Source organism: Balaenoptera acutorostrata, chromosome 2 (genome assembly GCF_949987535.1).
Source record: "Balaenoptera acutorostrata chromosome 2, mBalAcu1.1, whole genome shotgun sequence".
NCBI classification, from domain to species: domain Eukaryota; kingdom Metazoa; phylum Chordata; class Mammalia; order Artiodactyla; family Balaenopteridae; genus Balaenoptera; species Balaenoptera acutorostrata.
The window spans coordinates 37827502-37837220 of record NC_080065.1 but is presented as its reverse complement, the minus strand read 5'-3'; the positions used below and the strand labels follow the sequence as shown (position 1 = coordinate 37837220).

The 9719-nt window shown below is 40.1% G+C and overlaps 1 long non-coding RNA gene across 1 annotated transcript; it reads right to left on the bottom strand.

The window, feature by feature from the left end:
• Positions 1-407: 407 nt before the first annotated feature.
• LOC130706418 (uncharacterized) lies at positions 408-1887 on the bottom strand. Its single transcript, XR_009006693.1, has 2 exons — positions 1798-1887; positions 408-1532 (listed from the first exon to the last, which is right to left on the bottom strand). It is a non-coding gene; the product is annotated as an uncharacterized LOC130706418 (long non-coding RNA).
• Positions 1888-9719: the final 7832 nt, after the last annotated feature.

The following is a 9719-nucleotide window of genomic DNA, read 5'->3' as shown; positions in this document are numbered from 1 at the left end:
TTCAGTTATACATATGTTACACCTTCTTATTCTATATTCTCTGTCTCTTAGCTGCCTTTCATATCTCTCTCTCTCTTTTTTTTTTTTCCATGCTGCATTTTGAAGTGTTTCCTTTGGTCTACTTTTCCGTTTACAATGTCTTTGTTCAGATGTAGCTAATCTGCTGATAAATCCTTATAGTGAGTTTTCTTTTTTTTTTTTTTTTCCTTTTCATAAATGAGCTTTATTTTCAATACTGTTTAGTTCTAAGAGCCTGCATATTTATTTATTCCTCCCACCAGGTTACCTGCAAGTTAGGATTTCAAAAACCACAACAAATAAATCAAACACCTATAGGATCCGGGCACTGACCACCCAAGTGTCATGTTGGCGATTAAACCAGAGAAGCTTCTATGCAAAATGCTGTATTTCCTCCAATGAGGCTTGTTTTTCAACCTTGAAATCATCCACTTGAAAAGCAGACCCCAAAACCCAAGCTTTCAGAACTGAGTCCCAATATCACCACATAAATCACTCTCATTCTAGAAACTATACAATTAATGGCCCCAAAAGTTACTTTAATAGAGGGCTTCAAGGCAAGGCAAAGTTTCTCATAAAACCCCCATCCACCCTGCCAACTGCTCTGCACCTCTCTTCCACAGGAACCCATAACACTTCACCCTTCAAGCCCTGGGGACAACCTCAGCAGCATGGAGTGGCCAAGCAGAGCCCATTGGGATGGGGAAGGAATTTGGACACAGACGCAGCAACTATGAACTTGTTCATTCCTCACAAATGCAGTCCAATAAGAGGGTGCATCAAACTTAAAAGCCAACCTTTCTGCTTCAGATCCCTGGATAAAAAAGATTTTTAAAAATCTGTATAATTTGAACCAAAAAAGGATGGTTATTAAAAACAAACCAAGAAATACCCAGAAATGGGTTTCCAGTGAAAGTTTGGTAGAAGAAGGATTCTGATCTGATTAAACAATGTAGATACCACAGCCCCTCACATAAACACCCTTCAAACTCTTTTAAGTAGACAGCATTTCAAGGCAGAGATCAAAGTGAAAATATCTTTGAAAAGAAAACAGTGACGTGGCTGGGAAACTGTGCTCATCTTGGCGAACATTTTTTCCACCCACCACAAGCTTGGACTTTCTGGGAAGGTCACCGGTTTTCTGGGCAGAAACATTCTTGAAGTCGTCAGGAATGGAGGAAGAGACACTCTGAGAAGGTTTCTGGTTCTGTATCTGGAGCTCAGGAGCCAAAGAGCACGATCATGCAGAACATCATGAAGACATTCCATAGGGCGATGAAGATTCGAAAATATCTGAGGCTCAGCAAGAACTCCCGGATGTTGTCACCTGTGCTGGGCTCCCTCGACTCCTCCCCAAAGCCTTGCGTGTCCTTCTTTTTCCGTTGGTTTGCTGTGTGACCTCTTTTGCGCGGTTCAGTGATGTTCCCTGGGCCACCCCTTGCCCAGCCAATCACAGTCATGCCTGCAGCCACCGACGGGGTGGAGAGAGTGGTTCGAGGGAGCCAGGTGCGGGGCTGCGGGTACAGATTAGGGCTAAGAGATTCTCGGGGGATGGGTCTGAGGCTCTCATGGGTGCGAGCAGAGGGATCCCGCGGGAACTGAGAGTCCGCAGTTCAAGTCTCGGCGGCGCGGAGAGTCACAAAAGGATGGACCCGGTTGGAGGCGGAACTTGGGGCTGGGACCTGGGGGCGGGGCCGGCGGCGTACGGCGTGCACACGCTCGCGAAGGCGGGGCTACGGGTCCCCCGGATGGAGCCACGGTCCAACGCGGCCTACTCACAGCTTGAAGTTGAGCACCGCCCCGGCGTTCATCAACAGCGTCCCAAAGAGCAGGATGTCCCCGATCATTGTTACGGCTGGAGCGTCCGTCAGAACAGGAAGCGGAAGCCTCGGGAAGGGAGGCTATAGTGAGTTTTCTATTGCAATTATTATATTTATCATTTCTAAAAGAAATATTTCATTGCCATTCAAATTTCTTACACCATATTTCAAATTTCTTGAAACTATTTTTAAGCATATATTTGAATTATTTTAAATTGTGGGTGCTATTATTTTAATATTTGACATTTTAAAGGCTCCATTTCTGCTAGATTTTACTCATGAAGTTTTGTCTCCTTGGGTATTCTGATTTTTGGCCATGTGTATAATCCTTACAAAAGTGTTTGTGGGAGTTTTTGAGGTGTAAAATGAAGGTGCATTCCTTCACTGAGGACTTTCATTTGCTTGGAGAGCATGGAGCATTAGTAGTCTGGAAACTTTTTTTTTTTTTTTTGGCCATGCCATGTGGGATCTTAGTTCCCTGGCCCAGGACTGAACCCATGCCGCCTGCAGTGGAAGCTCAGAGTCTTAACCACTGGACCACCAGTGAAATCCCATTCTGGAACCGTTTCATTTATTTATTTACTTTTGTTTAGTTTGAATATTTTCCTTTATTTACAGGTTGTGATAACTGACAAATGTCTAACATGAAGATCCTTAACTACAGTTACACTGAGCCTGCTTTTAATAAGATTTTTACTTACATTCATAAGACTTTTTTTTAACAATTCAATAGTTTTTTTTAATATATAATTTTTATACAGCAGGTTCTTATCAGTTATCTATTTTATACATGTTAGTGTATATGTGTCAATCCCAATCTCCCAAATCATCCCACTTCCACCCCCCCACCACACTTTCCCCCCCTTAGTGGCCATACGTTTGTTCTCTACATCTGTGTCTCTATTTCTGCCTGGCAAACCAGTTTATCTGTACCATTTTACTAGATTCCACATATATGTATTAATATACGGTATTTGTTTTTCTCTTTCTTACTTCACTCTGTATGACAATCTCTAGGTCCATCCACATCTCTAAAAATGACCCAGTTTCATTCCTTTTTATGGCTGAGTAATATTCCATTGTATATATGTACCACATCTTCTTTATCCATTCATCTATTGATAGCATTTAGGTTGCTTCCGTGACCTGGTATTGTAAATAGTGCTGCAATGAACATTGGGGTGCATGTGTCTTTTTTTTTTTAATGATTAATCCTATTTTTTTAACATCTTTATTGGAGTATAATTGCTTTACAATGGTGTGTTAGTTTCTGCTTTATAACAAAGTGAATCAGCTATACATATACATATATCCCCATATCTGCTCTCTCTTGCATCTCCCTCCCATCCTCCCTATCCCACCCCTCTAAGGGGTCACAAAGCACTGAGCTGATCTCCCTGTGCTATGCAGCGGCTTCCCACTAGCTATCTATTTTACATTTGGTAGTGTATATATGTCCATGCCACTCTCTCACTTTGTCCCAACTTACCCTTCCCCCTCCCCATGTCCTCAGGTCCATTCTCTACATCTGCATCCCACTACTGAGCATATACCCTGAGAAAACCATAATTCAAAAAGAGTCATGTACCACAATGTTCATTGCAGCTCTATTTACAATAACCAGGACATGGAAGCAACCTAAGTGCCCATTGACAGAAGAAAGGATAAAGAATATGTGGCACATATATACAATGGAATATTACTCAGCCATAAAAAGAAATGAAATTGGGGGCTTCCCTGGTGGCGCAGTGGTTGAGAATCTGCCTGCCAATGCAGGGGACATGGGTTCGAGCCCTGGTCTGGGAAGATCCCACATGCCATGGAGCAACTGGGCCTGTGAGCCACAACTACTGAGCCTGCGCATCTGGAGCCTGTGCTCCGCAGCAAGAGAGGTCGCGGTAGTGAAGAGGCCCGCGCACCGCGATGAAGAGTGGCCCCCTCTCGATGCAACTAGAGAAAGCCCTCGCACAGAAATGAAGACCCAACACAGCCATAAATAAATAAATAAATAAATAAATAAATAAATAAAAGAAATGAAAATGAGTTATATGTAGTGAGATGGATGGACCTAGAGTCTGTCATACAGAGTGAAGTAAGTCAGAAAGAGAAAAACAAATACCATATGCAAACACATATACACGGAATCTAAAAAAAAAAAAGTTCTGAAGAACCTAGGGGCAGGACGGGAATAAAGACGCATGTGCCTTTTTGAATTATGGTTTCCTCTGGGTATATGCCCAGTAGTGGGATTGCTGGATCATATGGTAATTCTATTTTTAGTTTTTTAAGGAACCTCCATACTGTTCTCCATAGTGGCTGTATCAATTGTCATTCCCACCAACAGCGCAAGAGGGTTCCCTTTTTTTCACACCCTCTCCAGCATTTGTTGTTTGTAGATATTCTGGTAATGCCCATTCTAATCAGTGTGAGGTGGTACCTCATTGTAGTTTTGATTTGCATTTCTCTAGTAATTAGTGATGTTTCATGTGGCTCTTGGCCATCTGTATGTCTTCTTTGGAGAAATGTCTATTTAGGTCTTCTGCCCATTTATTGATTGGATTGTTTGTTTTTTTAATATTGAGCTGCATGAGCTGTTTATATAGTTTTGAGATTAATCCTTTGTCCGTTGATCCATTTGCAGGTATTTTCTCCCATTCTGAGGATTGTCTTTTCATCGCTTCCTTTGCTGTGCAAAAGCTTTTAAGTTTCATTAGGTCCCATTTACTTGTTTTTGAGTTTATTTCCATTACTCAGGGAGGTGGGTCAAAAAAGATCTTGCTGTGATTTATGTCAAAGAGTGTTCTTCCTGTGTTTTCCTCTAGGAGTTTTATAGTGTCCAGACTTACATTTAGGTCTCTAATCCATTTTGAGTTTATTTTTGTGTATGGTGTTAGGGAGTGTTCTAATTTCATTCTTTTACATGTAGCTGTCCAGTTTTCCCAGCACCACTTACTAACGAGACTGTCTTTTCTCCATTGTATACTCTTGCCTCCTTTGTCATAGATTAATTGACCATGGTTGCGTGGGTTTATCTCTGGGCTTTCTGTCATGTTCCATTGATCTATATTTCTGTTTTTGTGCAAGTACCATATTGTCTTGATTATTGTAGCTTTGTAGTATAGTCTGAAGTCAGAGAGTCTGATTCCTCCAGCTCCACTTTTTTCCCTCAACATTGTTTTGGCTATTCGGGGTCATTTGTGTCTCCATACAAATTTTAAGATTTTTTGTTCCAGTTCTGTTAAAAATGCCATTGGTGATTTGATAGGGATTGCACTGAATCTGTAGATTGCTTTGGGTAGTAGAGTCATTTTCACAATATTGATTCTTCCAATCCAGGCACATGGTATATTTCTCCATCTGTTTGTGTTGTCTTTAATTTCTTTCATCAGTGGCTTATCATTTTCTGGGTACAGGTCTTTTACCTCCTTAGGTAGGTTTATTCCTAGGTATTTTATTCTTTTTGTTGCAATGGTGAATGGGATTGTTTCCTTCATTTCTCTTTCTGATCTTTCATTTTTAATGTATTGGAATGCAAGAGATATCTGTGCATTAATTTGTATCATGCAAATTTACCAAATTAATTGATTAGCTCTAGTAGTTTTCTGGTAGCATCTTTAGGATTCTCTATGTATAGTATCATGTGATCTGCAAACACTGACAGTTTTATTTCTTCTTTTCCAATTTGTATTCCTTTTATTTCTTTTTCTTCTCTGATTGCCATGGCTACAACTTCCAAAACTATGTTGAATAACAATGACAATAGTGGACATCCTTGTCTTGTTCCTCATCTTAGAGGAAATGTTTTCAGTTTTTCACCATTGAGAATGATGTTTGGTGTGGGTTTGTCGTAAATGGCCTTGATTATGTTGAGGTAGGTTCCCTCTATGCCCTCTTTCTGGAGAGTTTTTATCATAAATGGATGTTGAATTTACAAAAGCTTTTTCTGTATCTATTGAGATGATCATATGGTTCTTATTCTTCAATTTGTTAATATGGTGTATCACATTGATTGATTTGCGTATATTGAAGAATCCTTGCATCTCTGGGATAAATCCCATTTGACCATCATGTATGATTCTTGTAATGTGTTGTTGGATTCTGTTTGCCAGTATTTTGCTGAAGATTTTTGCATCTATATTCATCAGTGATATTGGTCTGTAATTTTCTTTTGTTGTAGTATCTTTTTCTGGTTTTGGTATCAGGGTGATGGTGGCCTTGTAGAATGAGTTTGGGAGTGTTTCTTCCTTTGCAACTTTTTGGAAGAGTTTGAGGAAGATGGGTGTTAGCTCTTCTCTAAATATTTGATAGAATTCACTTGTGAAGGCATCTGGTACTGGGCTTTTGTTTGTTGGAAGATTTTTAATCACAGTTTCAATTTCATTACTTGTGACTGGTCTGTTCATATTTTCTATTTCTTCCTGGTTCAGTCTTGGAAGGTTATACCTTTCTGAGAATTTGTCCATTTCTTCCAGGTTGTCCATTTTATTGGCATAGAGTTTCTTGTAGTAGTCTCTTATGATGCCTTGTATTTCTGCAGTGTCCATTGTAACTTCTTTCTCATTTCTACTTTTACTGATTTGAGTCCTCTCCCTCTTTTTCTTGATGAGTCTGGCTAAAGGTTTATCAATTTTGTTTATCTCCTCAAAGAACCAGCTTTTAGTTTTATTGATCTTTGCTACTGTTTGCTTTGTATCTATTTCATTTATTTCTGCTCTGATCTTTATGATTTCTTTCCTTCTACTAACTTTGAGTTTTGTTTGTTCTTCTTTCTCTAGTTCCTTTAGGTGTAAGGTTAGATTATGTATTTGAGATTTTTCTTGTTTCTTGAGGTAGGCTTGTATTGCTATAAACTTCCCTCTTAGAACTGCTTTTGCTGCATCCCATAGGTTTTGCATCGTCGTGCATTTGTTGTCATTTGTCTCTAGGTATTTTATGATTTCCTCTTTGATTTCTTCAGTGATCTCTTGGTTATTTAGTAAAGTATTGTTTAGCCTCCATGTGTTTGTGTTTTTTATGTTTTTTCCCCCCTGTAATTTATTTCCAATCTCATAGCATTGTGGTCAGAAAAGATGCTTGATATGATTTCAATTTTCTTAAATTTACCGAGACTTGATTTGTGACCTAAAATGTGATCTATCCTGGAGAATGTTCTGTGTGCACTTGAGAAGAAAGTCTAATCTGCTGTTTTCGGATGGACTGTCCTATAAATATCAGTTAAATCTACCTGGTCTACTGTGTCATTTAAAGCTTGTGTTTCCTTATTAATTTTCTCTCTGGATGATCTGTCCATTGGTGTAAGTGAGGTGTTAAAGTCCCCCACTATTATTGTGTTACTGTGGATTTCCTCTTATAGCTGTTAGCAGTTGCCTTATGTATTGAGGTGCTCCTATGTTGGGTGCATATATATTTATAATTGTTATATCTTCTTCTTGGATTGATCCCTTGATCATTATGTAGTGTCCTTCCTTGTCTCTTGTAACATTCTTTATTTTAAAGTCTATTTTATCTGATATGAGTATTGTTACTCCATCTTTCTTTTGATTTCCATTTGCATGGAATATCTTTTTCCATCCCCTCACTTTGAGTCCGTATGTGTCCCTAGGTCTGAAGTGGGTCTATTGTAGACAGCATATATATGGCTCTTTTTTTGTTCAGTGAGCCTGTGTCTTTTGGTTGGAGCATTTAATGCATTCACATTTAATGTAATTATCAATATGTATGTTCCTATTACCATTTTCTTAATTGTTTTGGGTTTGTTTTTGTAGGTCCTTTCCTTCTCTTGTGTTTCCCACTTAGAGAAATTCCTTTAGCATTTGTTGTAGAGCTGGTTTGGTGGTGCTGATTTCTGTTAGCTTTTGCTTGTCTGTAAAGCTTTTGATTTCTCTGTTGAATCTGAATGAGATCCTTGTTGGATAGAGTAATCTTTGTTGTAGGTTCTTCCCTTTCATCATTTAAAATTTATCGTGCCACTCCCTTCTGGCTCGTAGAGTTTCTCCTGAGAAATTAGCTGGTAGCCTTATATGAGTTCCCTTATATGTTATTTGTTGTGTTTCCCTTGTTGCTTTTAATAGTTTTTCTTTGTCTTTCATTTTTGTCAGTTTGATTACTATGTGTCTCAGCGTGTTTCTCCTTGGATTTATCCTGCCTGGGATTCTCTGTGCTTCCTGGACTTGGGTGACTATTTCCTTTTCCATGTTAGTGTAGTTTTCAACTATTATCTCTTCAAATATTTTCTCGGGTGCTTTTTCTCTGTCTTTTCCTTCTGCGACCCCTCTAATGAGAATGTTGGTGCATTAAATGTTGTCCCAGAGGTCTCTTAGGCAGTCTTCATTTCTTTTGTTTCTTTTTTTCTCTATTCTGTTCTGCAGCTTTGAATTCCACCATTCTGTCTTTCAGGTCACTATCCATCTTCTGTCTCAGTTATTCTGCTATCGATTCCTTCTAGTGTATTTTTCATTTCAGTTATTATATTGTTCATCTCTGTTTGTTCTTTAATTCTTCTAGGTCTTTGTTAAACAGTTGTTGCATCTTCTTGATCTTTGCCTCCAGTCTTTTTCTGAAATCCTGGATCATCTTCACTATCATTATTCTGAATTCTTTTTCTGAATGGTTGCCTATCTCCACTTCATTTAGTTGTTTTTCTGGGGTTTTATCTTTTCCTTCATCTGGTACATAGTCCTCTGCCTTTTCATTTTGTCTATCTTTCTGTGAATGTGGTTTTTGTTCCACAGGCTGCAGGATTGTCATTCTTCCTTCTTCTGCTGTCTGCCCTCTGGTGTATGAGGCTATCTAAGAGGCTTGTTCAAGCTTCCTGATGGGAGGGACTGGTGGTGGGTAGAGCAGGGTGTTGCTCTGGTGGGCAGAGCTGAGTAAAACTTTAATCTGCTTGTCTGCTGATGGGTGGGTCTGAGTTCCCTCCCTGTTGGTTGTTTGGTCTGAGGCAACCCAGCACTGGAGCCTCGAGGCTCTTTGGCGTGGCTAATGGTGGACTCCGGGAGGGCTCATGCCAAGGAGTACTTCCCAGAACTTTTGCTCCCAGTGTCCTTGTTCCTGTGGTGAGCCACACCTGCCCCCCACCTCTGCACGGGACCCTCCAATAGTAGCAGGTAGGTGTGGCTCAGTCTCCTATGGGGTCCCTGCTCCTTCCCCCTGGGTCCTGATGTGCACACTAGTTTTTGTGTGCCCTCCAGGAGTGGAGTCTCTGTTTCCCCCAGTCCTGTTGAAGTCCTGCAGTCAAATCCTGCTCACCTTCAAAGTCTGATTCTCTGGAAATTCCTCCTCCCATTGCCGGCCCCCCAGGTTGGGAAGCCTGACGTGGGGCTCAGAACCTTCACTCCAGTAAGTGGACTTCTGTGGTATAATTGTTCTCCAGTTTGTGAGTCGCCCACCCAGCAGTTATGGGATTTAATTTTATTGTGAATGCATCCCTGCTACCATATTGTTGTGGCTTCTCCTTTGTCTTTGGATGTGGGGTATCTTTTTTGGTGAGTTTCGGTGTCTTCCCGTCGATGATTGTTCAGCAGTTAGTTGTGATTCCACTGCCCTCACAAGAGGGAGTGAGCACACGTCCTTCTACTCCACCATCTTGAACCAATGTCTCATCAACCCTTTTAAAATGAAACATCAGTTTCAGGTTTATGAAGACTCACCCTAATTTTTAAAAAATGATAGGCTTTATTTTTTAGAGAATTTTTAGGTTCACAGCAAAATTGAGCGTGAAGTACAGAGTTCCCAACACACTTCAATCTCCCCCTACACATAGCCTTCCCCACCAGCAACATCTCGTACTAGTGGGGTACATTTGTTATAGTTTCCTAGTGAATTTAAATTTAGTTTCCAAAACTGCAAAATGAAAAGCATTTTTTTTTTTTAACTTCTCAG